At 31.4% G+C, this 19,931-nt stretch overlaps 1 protein-coding gene across 2 annotated transcripts in view; it reads right to left on the bottom strand.

Annotated features, from left to right (window-relative positions):
* Positions 1-19,931, bottom strand: part of LOC125077875 (phospholipid-transporting ATPase VD) — a 59,911-nt gene that overhangs the window by 11,418 nt on the left and 28,562 nt on the right. The window lies entirely within an intron of this gene.

Below are 19,931 nucleotides of genomic sequence, written 5' to 3'. Positions count from 1 at the left end.
AAAATAAGATAAAATAGCAATAATGTATTCGTATGATATACCTATTTACCGAATGCCAGTTACTTGTAAATATATTTCTACCGTATTATATATACTTAACATTAATTCACTTTGTAAATACTAACACTTTACTAAAGTTACGGTAAAATTTTACATTACACTATATAACTGATAACCTGGGAAATATAAATACCTATACCGATCATATCGTCTCCACCACGCATAAAAACTTTTTGGTTGTATTTTAATTAGATATATATTTATCAAGAACTGTTTGCGGTGTATAATATAGCAGAGATAAAAGCAAATCGCATGGAATATGAAAAATAAGGTTTGTTTACTTCAACTCGTTTGATTGGTAAATAGGCTATGTAAAATTAATGAAGTTTAAGTTTTTTTATGTTTACACCAGAGTTCAGACGTCATCATTTCCAAAGTTTAATACTCAAAGTTACCAATATCAAGTTCTTTACCAGAAGTGAATAAACACTTAAAATATATTTATCACCCCCATTCAATGCTACAATTTCGGTTTCTATAAAAAATTATTAGTTTCGATACACCTACTAAGAGAATTGTCTAAATAAAGTACAATAAGTATCACGCTCCACGTTGTAAAACCATTAAAACGTACGTCGTATGTGGATACAACATTTTATTGTGTCAGGATTTGAATGATGATCCCACGCATAGATCGTAAAGCAAAAAACGGTCGTGTTTTTAATTCTTTTATATTTTTAATCTGTTGGCAAAATGCGGATTACTTGTTTGGCTGTAAAACACGTAATCTTGACCTAAATGCATACCTTTGTTACTTATCACTGAGCCCAATTGTAATTTAAAAAAATTCTCAGGTTATGAGAATAATTATGTTGGTCCGACCTCATAAGAAAAAATAATAATTAATTTGTGTTATGTCGTAGTACTATCAGAGTGTCATAGAAATAAACTATAAATTTGAATACATACAATGACTCACACTTAAACTTGTATAAGATAAATTATATAAAAACAATCATTATCAACTCATTATTCATTTTACTACAATGTAAACCGTTAAATCAAACATGATGTAATGTTGTAAACAGAAACATTAATAAGCCACATTATTTGTAAAAAGGAAACCAAAATTGACTACAAAAAAAGAGAAATAAATAAGTCACAAAGTTGATTGAAAAAATAATGTTATTCTAAGCGCTTTGACGTCGGCGATGTTATCGCTAAAGAGGTTTGTTTCGAGCCGATAACTCGTGAATAAGCAACAGGTAACAAAGTCACAAAAAGAAAGCGATTGTCGATTATTGCGTCTGTTCCGTTGCTTTCACTGTTCCGTCTTCATTGTTGTTCATTTCGTTTGTTTCAATCGTTCCACCGTCAGCGACAACGATAACCCAATTTGGAACGTATTTCTTTGTTGCATGTTAAGTTTGGTCAAATGCTTAATGGCGTTTCTTTGCCGTATAATTTATATATTCGCATGTCACGTTTTTGTGTTTTGTTTTGTCATAATTTATATGAAACGTTCTATCGTGTTAACATCTTTAGCGAATATTTAAAAAGTGTTAGCTATACTGTAGTTACGTGAACATAACACTAACAGTATCAGACTGTAAATGTTACCGGTAGTAGTATAAATTTGGCTCACAAGGTGGGCCAACAAATCTTTACTCGGTATCTGGGTTGAATGGTTGATTTCTTAGCGACATTATTCACCATCGAGCACGAGATGGATTATAAATACAGATTGAATTCATAAAAACTTGATGGTGCTTGTCCGGATTTGAACCCACGATTACGGTCAAGATTTATTATTTTATTTTAGCAAGAACACTGTTTCTTAATCGTAAAAACACTTATATCAGTCTGTCGAACATTGATTTTTCAATCGCATCGTGTAATTTATGCACTCACTGCGAATTATCTTTATTGATTCTGTGTATATGTACGTGATAAATCAGAAGTGGGTTATCAATGTGATAACTGGTGTTACAAAACACGCTAACATTTTGTTGTACCACGTAACGGTGTAGATCAATCTATCTAAGTTTTCGCTACCATTGAAAATGCAGTTATGTTCAAATTATCTAGAGATCTTCGTTTGCTTGTATAACGAAACCCATTGCGCCTATAAATAGAGTAGGTACTCTTTATGTTGACCAAAGACTAAGGGTTGTTATTGACTAGGTCATAGAGAAAAACTACACACAAAGTACATTTGCCTTATATGGTAAATCGAGTTTATGTGCTTTTTGCCGAGCAGAGGTCATCTTATCTATAAAAACATTGCTCCTAGAGCAAGTTCAAGCCGTGAACTACCACGTTTACATCAATCAAAAATGTATACGTAGACGTGCGACGCCTCTGGCGGGTAGTTTATTAAAGAACGATTTTATAAAATAAGTTTTGTGTATCGCAAAAGATTCCATAACGCAACCAAAACGCACACTAACTATATTAAAATAATAAGTATTAATATTACACTTCTCACCGATAGATTACCTTTCATTTGATAATCAGTACTTGAATGTTGGTGTAACTTTAAATACATTTCTTTTGAGTGATTAATATTTTGATAAATAAATTCGAATACGGCGAAGTGTTTACTCACTACATTGTTAACTTTGCCTGAATAAATACTTACATAGTCTGTATTGTTTTATCCATCAATAGCATTCATTAGAACCTACTTGTCATTAACGTTCATTTGTATATCAACGATGTTATGGAACTCCGTAACCTTAACCAAAACCATCGAATATCCGAAATAAAAATCAATCCAAAACCGTTACCGAGTTCGATCAAATTATATTAAATATATTATGTAGGTATAATAAATATAAATACAATTTTATCAAATATCCACTTATAGAATACCAAATAATAGCATACAAAGAAATTAAAAACTTTGCCATTAAATTTTTTCTTTTACAATTTGCAAATAATTTAAAATCGTGACTAAAACCATCCGAAACAAACGTATAAGCCGAAATCATTTTTACATATATCCATCACATCCCTGATACGCATATCATTTTTATAATATCTTCCTTATATTTTTGTCCCAGTGATTATGGGGCGATGGTCGCATTTTGAAGAACTACAGCCGTAGATGTGCTGAAAATTAATCAATATTCTTGTGGAAGCTTGTCAGAGCTGAAAAAAGTTACTGACCGTATAGAGAGCGGTACTACGACTGCATACGAAAAAAATGAAAAACATAAACAAAATTAAACTAAATTGTCATCGACGGACTCCAATTCTAACTACTTGACATTAAAAATTTCATTTAAAAAAGGCTTTATCATTTTGGTGCCAAATATAGATGAGTGACTTGCAGCTTACAACGAAATGAAATCAAAACAAAACCTGTCAGAGGTTTCGAAATTCGTAAAATATCTTTTGATTAAACGCGAAGTTGCGCGGGAGACCCACTAGAATATAGATTCTGTCAATAACATGATCATCAAAATTTCATTACGATTGCGTTTAAATATTTTTGTTGTGGGTTAAAAGGTGAAATTGAAAGCGAAAACCAATCAAAGTTCGTTTACACGCGGCGACGTGGGAGACCTAACTATAATGACTCAGTTAATTCACTTTCATTATTCATTGTTTATCTGGGATTCGATCGAGAAAGTCGGTGTTTGTTTCTTATTCGTATCATATTAAAAAAAAATACAATAAATATAATTAAAGGCGGTCTCACTCCCACGCGACTTCAAACGACGTCTAAAACGGTAAATAACGCCACTAAATACGTCATATGTAATTGTTTATTTCGTATATACATATGAAGTATGTTTATAAATATATATATATATATATATATATATATTTATTATTGTAATTAGCATATTTTTATTTGCTTATTTACATCTAATTATTTATTTGACTTTTTCAAACGTATATTATACATATTTAATTATTCAATGCTACTTATGCGTCGAATGCTATTCTCAAAGTTTCTCTGTAATATCTTAGCGATAAGATCGCCATAGTGCTTACATCTTCTCTCGCTCGTGTGTTATATTAACTCTTGAAAATTTTAACTTAAAAAAATACTAAACTTGTAAAAGTACTTGTGTAAACGCGTTAAACGCCCGCTACAGCTCCTTGGGAATTATATTACCAGTAGAATAGAAAAAACCCTAAAGCGCCAAAATTGTACTTTTGGGAAATGACGTTTGATGTATTTACTTTAAATCTCATTTTATAAAAGTACCATTTTGGCGCTTAAGACGTTCTTTCTTTACACAGACTCTCTGGTCTATAACTTTTCGCAATAATTGGGCTACCTCTAACTATAGACTTTTAAATCGGCTTAATAGTATTGAGTAAAGCTCGTTCACACAAACTATCAACCTTTTTATAATATTGTATATGTAACGACATTTAATAAAGTATGTTAAAAAGAAAAGTATTGGTAAGAATACGTTGTTGAGCATTAGGTACATTTACAATAATTATTGGTTAAAGTTCCAAGTGTTTTAACGCAAAAATAATGATGACCGTATTTATTTCGTGTACTCTCAATGTTTGTTTTGATTTTACCTCGAGATCAATAGTATCTACAAATTCAATCATAGATCTGTAGGCGTGATAATGATTCATAGTGCTAAAAAAACCCACGGAATATTTATAAATGACGATTTTGGAAAAAATCTGGCATATTCGATTCGGAAATAAAATATTCATCAATTTTCAGAAGGAAATATCAACCTTTCAACCGTAATAACGGCCGCCCTTTAATCATATCAAGATCAGAGAAAATATTTTAAAAGCCGCTTTCAGCCTTGTCCTCGTTGAAGTTCAAGTATGAACTACAAGTAAGGTTTTTGCATAAACCTTACAACAGCGGGCAGAGTTAGTACAAATTTCAAAATATATGGAAATGGTATAAATATTCGATTCGGTCACGTGATCAACAATTGTTTTGAATATGATAAACAACTGTCATTCACGTATTGTCTTTGTTGATTTGAATATACGAAAGAATAAGACAACACTATTTTGAAAGAGCTCCTACAATAATTTGTCACTGAATACTGAATGCACTTTGTTGAGCTCCCAAGGACAGTAGTTGTCACGAGAATATTCGATTCAATTTACATCTTTAAACAATGCGAAAACTCAGTAACTCTGTTTTAAAAATCTTCAAGATATCTTCTTCGTAAATGAAAACGTTTTCACCTCTATGCTTTCTTATTCCTAAACTATTCATGCGATTGCGACGTAACTTTAGCGAGTCGTTCTCCGTACGCACTTGAAGATTAATAGCCCAGAAATTGAAGACATTTTTTCATATTTGTCTTTCAATCTTTATAATCGCTTTATGTAGACACCATGTTCAACGAAGCCAGGACGGGGAGACAAACTTGTTTATTTATAATAATAATGTGTACACTGAGTCGTAATTGGACTTATTAATGTTTACATTAAAATATACTTGCGACGTAGTAAAAATCTTTTATGGCTGTACTATATTTACATCGATTCATCTCTCTCTTTCATTTGTAATCGAAACAAGAAATCTAATCATTATGTGTAATTGCTATTCAACATTTATTAATTATTAATAAAAACATCTCTGTATGTATAATACTAATTGTTTTATTATTCATCATATAACAATTGTTATATATACAATATTACAGCATCAACTAAGCATTTTATTTTATTTATTAACTCTGGTCTTCATCTGGTTTTATTTTAAATGATAAATTGATCAAAAAACTAATGTCACCTTGAAATTTCAGGGTTTCATATAAACTGAGAATATAGAATATATATAAAATTGCACATTCAGAAAGGTCGATACGGTTAACTGAGGTCATCCGTGGGATTGATATCTGATTCAAAATATATAAAACGTTCTATCTACAATAACTTAGTCTAAAACAATATAGTTACTAAAGCGAAATCATTGTTATGAAAATAAATTGCAAACGTTTCTGGTCCAGAAAACAAACATATGTTTCATAAGTTTTTCATCAGAAAGCCGTTAGCAACATCGAACTGGTGGCTTTAATATATTTATAATCAAGTATTAGATTATTACATTAATATTTACAAATGTTCACAGTTTAAGAAACCAACGAGCCGTGCAATGCAGCGTTTGATAAAATGAATGCCTAACAGTTTAACGACAGGATTTAATAAAATTGCGTTTGCGCACATACGCGACGAGAGAACACGACATTTATCATCTTGTTTAGACGCGCTGGAGGTATGCGCGCCCGATAGCCCATTACGTACAATGTCATTACATTTACCTAGCTCTTGACATACTTCCCGTTTATTTCAAAACATTTTAATTAATAATTCTGTATAATAAATTATCTCCAACGACATATCAGTGAACATATATCATCTTTTTGACACAAATTATAACAACTTTGAATTGATATTTTATTTTGTCTCAAGTCTTAAAAAGCTACAATTAATTCTTATGTTTACGACGTGTACAGAAATATTTATCATTTAATGTCAATTAGGAGATCCCTGTTAAATGTACCTATCTCTAAGATAAACTGAAGTTTAGTTTAATGTGTTCAAATAGTTGTAGAAGCTCCGAAATAATTCGTGGGAAGCGAGGAAGTGAATACGTTTCAACTTTCTCCCAAGTCGGTATTTAGACGAGTCTCGGCTAATTCAGTCGACGGTAAGTGTGCCGCTGTGCGTTGGTTACATCAGCGGATCTTGGTCAGCGAGCAATGTGAAGGCCACCACATTCACTATCGGCCTTAGTACTTCTTTGGACAATGACACCTATTCAAAGATTAGATTTAATATTCAGTTTTATGATTATTACACTTAAATTCTGCGAATAATGCATAATTAAAATTTTCTTAGTAAAAATGGAATAATTCGTTGTCTAGTCATATAAAAATCCTAATTATTTCTCATGCATATAAAAATTACAGTACCTACAAAATGTTCAAGCTACATTTTGACTTCAAGATGTAACCGGACAAACTGCAGAACATACAAAACGCATTACATTCAACACAAATTATTCACTTTGTGTAAAATTTAATATTACAGAAAAGGCTCGTCATAACTTTCGTCTTAATAGAGTAGCAAAGCTCATTAAAATGAATACAACAAAAATGTTATTGTAACAACTAACGCGTAACAAACTCTTTCAAATTATTAGTCATAAACAAATTTAAATTATAAACAAAATATAAACGACACACCAATTATTTGACATTGACTGAGCGAACATTTACATAATAGTTCATTTAACATAAGCATACATTTTTATATACATATATAGTCATGTCTAATAACACGTTTCCGAAATAGAACAATGCAACAAAAATCACGTATGTTATAATAAAATATTTTATGAAAAACATGTTAAGAAAGAGCGTTATTAACAAAGTTATACTTGCACATTACCGTAATTTTATTGCTTTAAGTGCACTAAGAAAAATAATTAGATGTTAATGAATATGCATTACTAAAGTTGAATACCGAATTTCTTGTAAAAACTAGTCAAGAATTCATAATACTTTTAATGTATTGTATTTTAATTTTGTGATGAAAATGTATATTGTAAACACGAACTACTCTGCCTGTCTATCTGTTACGAGTACCCAGTGACAACTGTATTGATCGTAGCAAATTACATCGCATATAAATATCGGTATTTACAGGAAAAATCATTGAGGCGAATGAAGCTCCGGGTAACAGGTAGTCTATACTAATAAATAAGGAGATTTTTTTTTGTAACGAGTAAATGAAAGAGCTGCTAAGTTAATATACTTAAAATGTATACCAGAAGATTTAGCGCGTTTCAGACAAGGTAAAGTAAGTTATATAATATTATAGTTAGTTATATATTTTTATATATGTAGCCGCTCTTTGCAATTTTACCCGCTTTAAATTAAGACTATTGACGTGACGAGCGTGCATTTCATGTTCTTGTATAGAGTTGTACTTGTGAACAATATTAGGTAAATCTCTGTAATGCAACATAACACAAATTGAATTCCGAGCGTGACTTTATTATTAAATATTTAATGATAATCGCTTTTGATCGGTCGAAGTGTTACTAGAAAATGTAAGTAGTAAATAGTGTAATCTAACAAAATGTCAGCATCGAATGATATCATCAATGAACTATGACTGGTTGTTTGATTTAGAAATTCATTAACGGATACATTTAATATAAACGAATTTCCGCACGTGTCTTCGGTCGCGTGCGAGAAAGGGAGCGGGCTTATTGCAGGTGTACCTAATTCTAGGTCCATTTTTGTTATGCTGACAACGTGCTTATCAAATTACACGATCGGTTGAGTCGTTAATAAGTAAAAGCGTAACAAACAAACGACCTCTCGTATTTATTATGTTAATAAAATAGTTATGATATGAAACGATTTATATTTTTACACGGAACGTAAAAAAAAACTATGGAAGGCAATAATTGATAAGGAATTGTTATAGATTACGCATTTGAATTATACACTGATATTACGGATATTTGATAAAATCAAATACCATCGCACGTATGCAGAATGTTACTACGCTATTTTATACAATTATGTAAAGAAAAGGTATAAAATAATTATTGATGCAAAAACAATCAGATAGATTTTTTTTACTTTGAACTGTTTTTATAGCAATTTAAACTATTATTTATGACCCTCAGTATCGAGATTAAAAATGAAACCGTAATATGTAAAAATGCATAAAAATTATAACGTATATTCCGTTTAAAAAATATAAACACGAACCTTACCTTATTATAAACAAATGCAGATCAAAACCAGTATGGTTGAATACCGAGAACAGAATACGCACATATTCATCTGCGTCTGGGATTCCCGTTCTAACTAAGGACCGAGACCGACTCTACTTAAGCATTTTACAGTTCCTTATTTACGGTATTTATATAAATAATGATACTTCAGTAAAATAGATAGTTTGTTATTTAAACTTGCTTGTTTTTGAAGTGAAACTTCTTTAGAATTGGCGTGATTTGTCTTTGTATGTGTAAAGATCGTAATTGTACCCGTGTGAAGTAGGTGCGGATGAATATTCAAAAGAATGAGCGTGGGAGGTAGCTATTCCATTGACGCCCAAAGATTTTTTTAAATTTATATCGTCTTTGCATGACGTTAATCTAGGTTAACATATACATGTGTAGCATGCTAAAGCTATCCCGTGGCGCACCAGGCGTCTGGGGCACCGGCGAGTCCCACATATCCCCGCCCCCTCCACTTCATATGGGGTTAAAAAAAGTTTAACACAAAATATACTTTATCCAGACAAATTAAATACTTCTTTTTCATTATATATAGTATTAAAACGTCTCACAACTCATACATAATATTAATAAGTAGTTTTTCTTTCACAGTTTTTGGAATAGTCCTATAATAAATGAATAAATTCTGTGCCTGGTGTTAAAACGGCTTATATCAATAATCCTTTATTTTGTTAATCAGAAAAGTAACAATCAACAGATGTTGGTTGTTGTTTGTAACACGTGTCTTATGCGTAATATTATTTGTATTACAAATTCCTAGTTTAATTTGTTAATTTAATATATTATTATTTAAATGTTGTTTTTGTTTTATTATAATCAAAGTAACTGAAAGGCTGACTAAAGGTGACTTGTGGTCATTTCTGTACGTCCTTGACCTAAATAGCATTACGTTTAGTCATGTATAAATGATTAGCCTTGGTCGACTCCTAGTAAGTAAATCAAGGATACTGTCAAGGATTTATTATGAACATTTTCATATATGACAAGGATATATCAGATATAATCATTTGATTTCAACTCGAAGATAATAAAACTCATAAGCCGTAGTAATTTTTAAAACCATACATTAAAACTAAGTTAGACTTATATTTGCTCCCTAGGGAGCTTTTTATTCAAACCTCTAGAGGTTTCGTGAATAAATGGTACTATTGTAAATACTAAAATTCTATTTTATAATTTTATTTTGTACGTGTAAACTTCAATTAATAGAGAATTAAAATACTTATGTATTATAGAACAGAGTTGATATCTTATAAATATGTTAACTTAATATATTTTTATTCGAGTTTTATTGTAATGAGTTAAACACGTTGAAGGAAAAATTAAAATGTATAAATTAAAGACCTTGTTAATAAACACAGTCGTCAATCCAAAAATAAATTAGTTTCGAGTGAGTCGAAAACATTTAAACGATTTCAGAGTCTGTACGCCTTCCTCATATTTTGATCGACCGAAGGCGATGCGACCTAGGCGGTCTAGGTCGATTTAAATTTGGTCTACGTGCGCGCCAAATGACAAAGTGTTTCTACTATTTAGAAAAAAATATCTGCTATATTCGTTCGCTAATATCCTACTTCTTTGTGGTCAAAGAATGGTGTAATTTTAAATTTTGCAAATGAAGCTGTTAGGCTCTTCCGGCCTGTTGGCTGTCTGACGTCGACCATTTTTGGGCTGAAGCACTAACGTGGTGAATTGATGGTGGGCTTAAAAAAAACTGGGTTGCTACGAAGAGTAGAGTTACCCAATATTAACCCGTAGGGGTTTAATATGGCTTGAAGGAGATGAAATACATAAAATTTAAGCACTAATTTGAAAATAAATAATTAAGAAAACCCTAAATGGTGAAATATATTTGGATAAAATATTAATAAATAAATGTAAACCAATGCCTGCGGTTAGCGAGCATGCAACATTCACATTCATCAAAATAGTTAAATTCCAATAATTTCAACGATGCTAACTACGACTATTCCTAATAGAAAAAATAATTCTCTATACGATAAATTTTGCGGATAAAAATGAAATAAATTGTAAACGTATATGAGCTTCAAATAAACATGTTGTCTTTTTTGAATACCATTGTTTTTCTGTATGGATTCCCTTCGTATATCACTCGTGAAATATTGAGAAGTGACTTACGGTGATACGCTATCTTGATGCGTGTATCGTTAAATGTTATAATCATTATTATTACAGCCAATGTCACATATCGCTCTGCGACATTTCATGATCGTGTTTGAGGTGAGATTTAAGTGTATTCTTACAGAACAACCCTACTGATAAAAGTTTAATCAAGTGTAATGTCAGTTGATCTGGATAATTGTCGATTAGCGGACATTTATTGCACCGTTTATTTATTATTTACAACTTAAATTCCATTAGGATATGATCTATATCATCAATGATTACGTGTTATATTAGATATTCATTAATATTTCATCATCATATTGAAACTCAGTTTTAGTCACAAATAATGTTTACACGTAAATCCATTTTAGCTTGGATTATTTATAGATTAACGATGAAAACGGTTTAAAATATACCAGTGAAATAACATTGTATTAAAGGAATCGCACGTCAGCGTCCATACTTACTGCATTCTAAGTAATCTGTAAGACGCGAATTGCTGACGTACAAATTTGTGGCCACCTGCGGGTCTTCGCCCACAATCGTGGGATTACTAAATTATTTGTAGAGTATTGTTTATAATTGCAATATTATTATTTTTTTGATTGGAAACATCTATACGAATAGTATGTATGTTTATCTAATAACGCCTTTACAGGCGAAACACTGAATCGAATTTGGCGAAATTACGTATGAAGCAACTAAAGGAGTAGGGAATAGATTTACTTTATTATATCCCCTAAAATGCGAGCGAAGCTGCGGGCGACAACTAATGCATTATATAAATAAAAATACAGTGAAACGCTTGTTAAATAATTTACTACAGTATCCAATAAATAAATGATGATGTAATAACTCTGATGCTTTGACACTGGGATTGTTAGTAACCTAACGAGCCATCATTTGTCAAAATCAGATTAGTTGTTTTGTTTTCATAAATATTAAATGCCGTACAATATAAACAACATAAACAAGACGAAAACATTACTAGACCAGACCAATGTTATGTTATGTCAAACACGATATTATATGTAAAAACTCTCTTCCTCATCATTAAAATAAGTAGCAGCATCTTCCTAGTCTCCTCTTGCTTTTGAGTGGAGATAACTCTACCTCGCTGCTCTAATGAATTTTGGTGGGCAACCGTGGCAGATTAAATATCCTCACGATATTTTGCTTCACCACCGAACACGTGATTAATTAATTATAAATACAAATTAACCATAAATATGCTCCAGGTCTGAACTCTGAATCATAAAGTAAAGATTTCCGTCTTGTAATGACTGGGCCATTATAGTTTTATCATGAATATGTCATCATTAATATCTAGGTATATGGAAATATTGAAGGCAAATAGATAAATCAGGACGAGTTCTGTATTCGAAAATCAAGACATATTATTTTAAATTTACTATTTTCCAGACATACTTCATATTTCTTTAATCGTTTAAAGAGTAATTAGGGGGGGCGAACCAATTTGAATAAATTGTACGTTCAGCGAGAGGGGCGTGAAATGTGGACATGTTAGGGGGCGGGCTTCAGTGCAACTTCGATTAATGGATTTTAAATGATACTTTCCGGCAGTCTACAAATCCAGATTCGTTTTAAACTTTTAAACAAATAATAATGAATCATATCTGGTTTTTTCTTGACTACTTGTACCTATATGTTTACTCTATTTTATGAACAAGTCAGACTTTCAGATCATAGAGGGGAGTCTTATTCGTCGTGGTATATTTATATGACTTTAAGAAAATTAAATTTACCATCTCATTTTTCTACGCAATTTGTCTGTAAAAAAGTCGAATTGGAATATCAATTGTTTCTTTACGCGATTTCAATGCTAAAATGTATAAATTAGTAAATATACGTCACGCGCTAGATATACAAACTTACTAAACACCAGTCATCATTATCTGCGGCAGGTATTTCTAAATTTGATACGGAAAGGTAAATGCCTCAAAAATTCAAGGTATTCTTCTTATTTATCAATGCATTGTATACGTAAATACTGAATCAAGAAGCAGAGTATTACCGTTGCATACCCTGGATTAATATACGGATAACTTTTGATACCAGTAACCAAACGGCTTCTGGGATGCAATAAAATATATATAAATACAATATAACAATTGACGATCACCATCCGTGTCGTATTGTACAACGATTTAGATAAATGTATTATATGATTCAAGTAAAATAGAATAGATTGTTTGTTTATAGTTGTAAAAAGTACCCATCTGTCCGAGGAGGGCCAAGTGTTCTTGCCCACTAAAATTTCTACGAGGCCAATCTCTGCATGGAATAGAAACGCTACAAGATAGTTTTGATGTATATAATTCAGCACATCCATAAATTGAGGCCTTAATAACTATGGTCGTAGGAGACTAAATAAAGTTTCCAGCATTCCTGACGAGGCATTAGAATTCGGACGAACATATACATAGGATTTGACAAGATATTTTCCAAGTTCTTTACAGACTGTGCCGTTTCCAAATCGAGTAGAAATATCTACAGCAAACTGTGTATTTCAAATTGTGTTCTTGAATAAGATAAAACTATAGTAACGTCTACCTACCTAGTGTATATCTATATATCTAGTTGTTTCTGACTCAACCAAGTTGTATCATTTTATGTCACATTAAACTCCCACATTCAAAGGAATGATCTTATGTACACTTACTAAAAACGGAATAAAAACTTGTTTTATTTAACTGGTACAATACATGTATAGTGTAAATATAATGTTACTCAGAATAATAAAGGTGGATCAGAAGTAATAAAGGTGGATACTTTGAAAAAAAATATATCATTCTAATTTTTAACTTTACAATATTTCAGTCACACTGCTCGTCGTCAACGTCAAATTAGCTTTTGTAGGAAAGTGGAAGGTAAAGACCCCGCGGCGAACACCTAGCCGCTAGTGTAATCTGGTAATAGCTTAAACAGGCCTCGTAACAACTGCGCTGAGGGAAGCTGAAAAACGAACGAGACGGAAAAATATCACAATCAATGCAACGCAAGCTTTTCAAAGACACGACCTTCAGTAATGAAGAGAGAGAATATGAAAAACAATCCTACGGTAATTGCACAAACAACAAATTATCGTTCGATGGTAAAACATATCCAATCCTATTCTCTCTCAAGCTAATAATTAAATTATCAAATTTCAAGTCTCAATTAAATTATCAAATTTTAACAAGTCTCAATCTGAGGAGAAATAGGTATGCATTAGCAGCCTGTAAATTTCCCACAGCTGGGCTAAAGGCCTCCTCTCCCTATCAGGAGAAAGTTAGGAGCATATTTCACCACGCTGCTCCAATGCGGGTTGGTGGAATATAAATGTGGCTGAATTTCGTTGAAATTAGACACATGCAAGTTTCCTCACGATGTTTTCCTTCACCACCGAGCACGAGATGAATTATAAACACATTGAAAATTCTGTGGTGCCTGCCTGGGTTTGAATCCGAAATCATCGGTTAAGAAGCACGCGTTCTAACCACTGGGTCATCTCGGCTCTTCGAGAAAAAGGTACTGAACTATTATAGTTTAACTAGTCATTGCTTATTTATACACAGTATTTTTTGAATTTAAAATCAATTAATACCTTTATAAGCCATTAGCCATGCTATCGGATGTTGTTCGGACTGTGTGTACTTCACACACCTTTTCTAATTAAATTGTTTACATCTAACATACAGCCTATAACACATTATAATGTGGGTGTAATAACAAAAATAATCATACGCTTTGTTGAGACCTTTGTTGTAGTTATTGAAGATATTCTCCTTATTCTCATTTACTAAGGAATACTTTGTTTCCAGTTGAAGTTTTCAGTCTAGGAGTAACATTTAAATATTAATAAAATATTATAGAGAGTTATTTCCTCCAGAACTTGAGATATATTTCTATCAATTTTTTTATGAAAATAAATACAAATTTTGAATTTAAAATAAATAGACAAAAACAATGATTTTCTTAGTCAATTTTTTACGCAATTATATAATAAATATTGGATCAATCGTTTTATTTATATTCGTTTTATAGAAACAGTAAATAAAGAAAACTTAATTTATTATTATAAACCACGATGTCTAACCTGTTTAAAAAAAACGAATGTAAATAAAGACAAAATGCAAAGTTAAGAGCACATCTTTGGTCACAATAGATACTGATTTTTTGTCTTATTTAATGTAAAATAATAAGTAAAACCGAATTAGGAAAACTGTTGAATTAATTAATCACAGTAAGAATTTCCACGTGACAAGTTCTACTGCTATCAATTGTTAATTTGTATCTGTAAAATTGTATGCATCTTTTTTTTTTAAGTACGTATACTTGTATGCCTAATCTAAAAAGCCACCTTAAAAATCCAATAAATATTTTTATTGCATCGTCAAAACAAACGGCACCGACTGCGAATTAACAGAAAAAAAAGAAGGGAAAAATTACAAATGTACAACACAAACGCACTTTCGTAATTTTATTTGCATTCTGAGATTACGGATAATACTTCGAAGACACGAGAAAGGTGTATGCCAATTGAATCAATTAACAATTTCGGAAGTGATTTGTGTACAGAGATATTATAGTCAGCCATTACCGTTACACATTCGCTTTCTTTTCGACGACGGCGGAACTCGGTGAAACTCGCCATCGTTTGCGGAATGACTCGTAAACATCTATACATATAATAAAATTGGACCGACTGTTTCTGTGCTTTTTACTAAATGCATATGTATTTATACACGGTACATATACCAAAATAACATATTTTTTTTCATGTCTGTCTGTCTGATTGTTCTGGCTAATCTCTAAAACGGTTGGACCGATTTTGACGGGTCTTTCACTGGCAGATAGCTGATATATGTAATAAGGAGTAACTTAGGCTACTTTATATATAAAATAATAATAAGGTCACGCTGCAATGTGCAAATACTGTCCACTACCGCGCGCAGGCCCCGTGCCGCTGTCACATCGGGTTTCTCCCACCAACGACTTAATATCAAAAAAACTGCCTAATACAGAATTAATAAGTTATAGTAAATTTAAACGCGCACGAAATCGCGGGCGCAGCTTGTAATTAATATATGGGAAAAAATGTCGAAACTGTTTAAATAGTTACAGTTTATATATATAGAATATTTAGTACATTATTATGTTCTATTCTTAACGAAATTTACGCCAACTGAACCTAGCCTGAATCTGAATCTAGACATCGAATCCGAACTAGGCAAAACTATTAAAAATATTAAATAAACATTTATATATGAGAACTTATGTATCTTTTTTTCTTCATCGATGTGTATATATTTGTACAAGATTTTATTTATGTTGCAATATTTGTTAGTTTGTTTAGTTCAAATCTTGCAAGCTTAGTCAGAAGCTTAGTTTTCCTCTTATACTACGAAGTAGAAATTATACATTTGGTTCGGTTCCGATGACTGACATTTTTATGGTCAGGACGGAACTCGTCAACGGCCGACAACAGAGAGACAAAATTGTATATATATAGAATATTTTATAATAATCAAATCAAATCAAATCAAAAACTCTTTATTTGGACATACACATTGTACAAATCATAAAATAAAATAAAAAATATACAAAATGACAAAAAACATAATATATAAAATCTATATAAAATATTTTTGTTCATAATCGCTAACGGAAAAGATAATTCATTAGATAGGTGTATGGGTGCGAACGTAACAGGTAAACGGAATACTGCTGGCACGTTTGTTCGGCGTCGATACAAGTGGGAAGCCCATTAGATAAAAACGCCACGAGCTCCTACATAACTCACTCATGAACGCAGTATTGATGTTACTTTACTTACGTATTTATCTTAATGTACAACGAATGTATAAAACGTTGAGCAACAAAATTAGTTACATTCTAGTCACAGATTGCAGGTTATCATTTATTTAGTTGTCTTGATCCAATTTGACAGCGCGAGAGCTGCACTAGTGAGCGTAAAAATACAGATGCGCTCTCTGTTCCCTCACAATCATAATCAGATGTGACAGATAGAGGAAGGAAGAAGGATGACGAAGAGGATGTGATGTTCTTTACATTCTTTCGGAGCACCGGAATTATAATTTGTTTATTTGAACACAGAGCAAGTTATCATATGTAACGGGTTAATATGCGTGTGACCAATTAAAGTCATTAGTACTTGGCAAACCAGTACTCAAGAAATTATATTTCCATAGATTTTTAATATAATTCGTTAATTTGTGATCGTGGTGAAGAAGAATATATGTCGTTTTATTTTTGAGGCTGAGATTTATAGCATGGTCAACTTCCTCAAGTTGTCACTGACACTTACGTAGCAGAAAAACCCAAATAAACTTTGTCGGCCCGACCTGTTCTATAGCATTCGTTTTTAAATAAAGTTCTCTAATTTACTAGTACAGTGTATAGAAATACAAACTCAGTTTTATATATCTAAAAATAAAACAAAAAATATATATCTAGAGAAAATTGTGAACAGGCATTTAAAACGAGATATTTGTTCTAGAAATAATTTTAGTAGTACATGTCAAACTAGTTATTTATAAATATTCATTGCTTTTTACAGTGACAAGTAGATCCTTATCCAATAATATCAATGTAAAAAGGCAACTGTTTTCCTTTAACGGACACGCTTAGCATCGTTTTAATAATAGCATTTTTCTTGAACCATATTTATTGAATAATTATGTATACAAGTACTATTAGAAATAACTAATTATGAAAATTATAAATTTACTTCATATCCTTAGTTGTTAAATTAAACATTTAATATATTACATTACAAAAATAATAAGATTCAAGATGGAAATTCGTGTTTCGCAAATAAACTACAACATCTATCTGACTTTGTACATTCAAAAATAAACTTTGTGTATCTTGAGACAAAACAGAAACAAGTATTGCAAGATTAAAAAAAAAACATGTATATAATGACGTCATTTAGTTTGACGTATTCGACCGACTCCCACTTACAACTTGTATTTTTTAAGAACTTTTACTCGTATGGAATGCAATACTAAAGATCAAAAACTAATTTACAAAATCATTCATCGTTTAAGAGAATAGACTAGAAACATAAAGACGTAAAAAAATATACTAGGGATTTTATTTGTGAAGAGAAATTCTCTTGAAAAACAATAACTATTGTTTTTGTTCGTAGGGCTTTGTGCAAGCCCGCACAACGCATATACCACCCACTCATCAGATATTCTACCGCTTAGCATAATTAATATTTCTTAAAGCCCTAGTGCCGGTGGTGACCACTTATCATCAGATCAGTAAATATAATATTCATCAAATTATTAATCTATTTAAGTATATACACACACACAAATACATATTAAGTTTCAGAAGAAAGATAAAACTTTAAATTCATAATGGTTTATTAAAGACCAAAGATTAAAAAATACTAGATGAGGCATTTCATTATATTAAAGCGGATATAGTTCAATCTATTGAACGATTATGACGAACAATATATAGATAAGATTCTAGGTCAGTTGACAACAGTCGAAACATAGGAAGTGACTGGAGTGACCTCGATGCAAGTAATGCTACGGATAAAAAAAGTCATTTTTTATAGCTAGCAGCGCTTGGTCATGTCGCTGTTATTTTTCTCTATTTTAAGATAAAGCGCTATCAAGCGCTGCTATAATATAATAAAAAACTACGTGAGGTACCGCGGTGTCGACTTGTATTACGATTAACGACCTTCAGTTGTCAGAAGTCGGTGGAACTAGTTTGCACAGTGCCATAGACAGACGTATAGAGACTAGATAGATAACGCCTTGCATCAACGAAGTTCGTTTCCGGTCCGAATAACAGAGATTTTATTTTAATTTCCATATCAGTTTTATAAATGTGAATAATAGTAGTCTTTTTAATAACCTTAAAATGAGTTGAGGTATATTTTTATTAGCGATAAAACGAATCATTATTCGGATTCAAATTCGGAAAACAAGATTCGAACCGACTACATGAACACTCTGTTTAATGCGTTTTGAATCATTTTTAATAATTCTGTATGTATCGATTAAAATTAAACTAGTTATGTATCCATAAAGCACCTTGGTGTAATAAGTTCCAAGCCTTCACCTTAAGAGGAACGCTTTTGCCCAGCATTGACCTCTCACCTCAAACATTGACACTGTCAAATACATTCCTCGCGTTGCTAATGAGCCTGCTCGGTAACTATAATACTTTGTAACAGAATCACGACAGGCGAAATTTGAATTATGTATTTCAAAATTTCAATGCAGTACAATAAGTAATTCCCGAAGCTGGAGCATCGCCAATGCTGTATCTCTACGTCATAATGCAATTTACTTCATAACACCCAACGCTAAAAACAGAACAAATTTTAAAGGTCATTGCGGAAAATCAATTGGCAACATTTTGCTGGAACGTGTTACCAATATCGGTTCACATTAATTCAAATTGATAACTAGACGTAAATGATCATAAGTTCCTATATATACTCCTAGCAAGAAAGGCCTTCGACGTTGATTTAACTCATTAAGTCTACCGTCTGCCTGCCACTCCTCCAACGATATTTTAAATTAATGTCATAAAAAATGTTCCTGGCAATCTCAGAGCTATAAAAACAATGAGATTTGATTATTGACAATTGAAATGTTGTCTCTTCAAGTGAGTTTGAAATAGATCTTATATAATACATATATAATAAATTGATTGATTTTATTTATTTAATTTTTTAACTCTTTGCCTAGTGTTGTAAATTCAAAATATCTAAATATATTTAAAAAACGATTAAGAACCCATATATTAGAGGATTTCACTGATCTTGTTTAATATCACTACTGTTTATTATTTGTAATATCTTAATTGTAGTTATAATTTTAAAATTTCCTTTGTAAGCGAACTTTGTTCTTTTTGGAAATAAACTTCTTTAAACCTATTATAAAATCAAAATATTTTAAATTTATATTGTGTTAAGAACTAAAATATATAATTATATATCAATAAATAAATCCATCACTGATAAACAAGATTT

The sequence above is a fragment of the Vanessa atalanta genome, chromosome 4 (assembly GCF_905147765.1).
Source record: "Vanessa atalanta chromosome 4, ilVanAtal1.2, whole genome shotgun sequence".
NCBI lineage: Eukaryota > Metazoa > Arthropoda > Insecta > Lepidoptera > Nymphalidae > Vanessa > Vanessa atalanta.
Note: the sequence above shows the minus strand (reverse complement) of the source record. Positions and strands in the feature narration are given on the sequence as shown.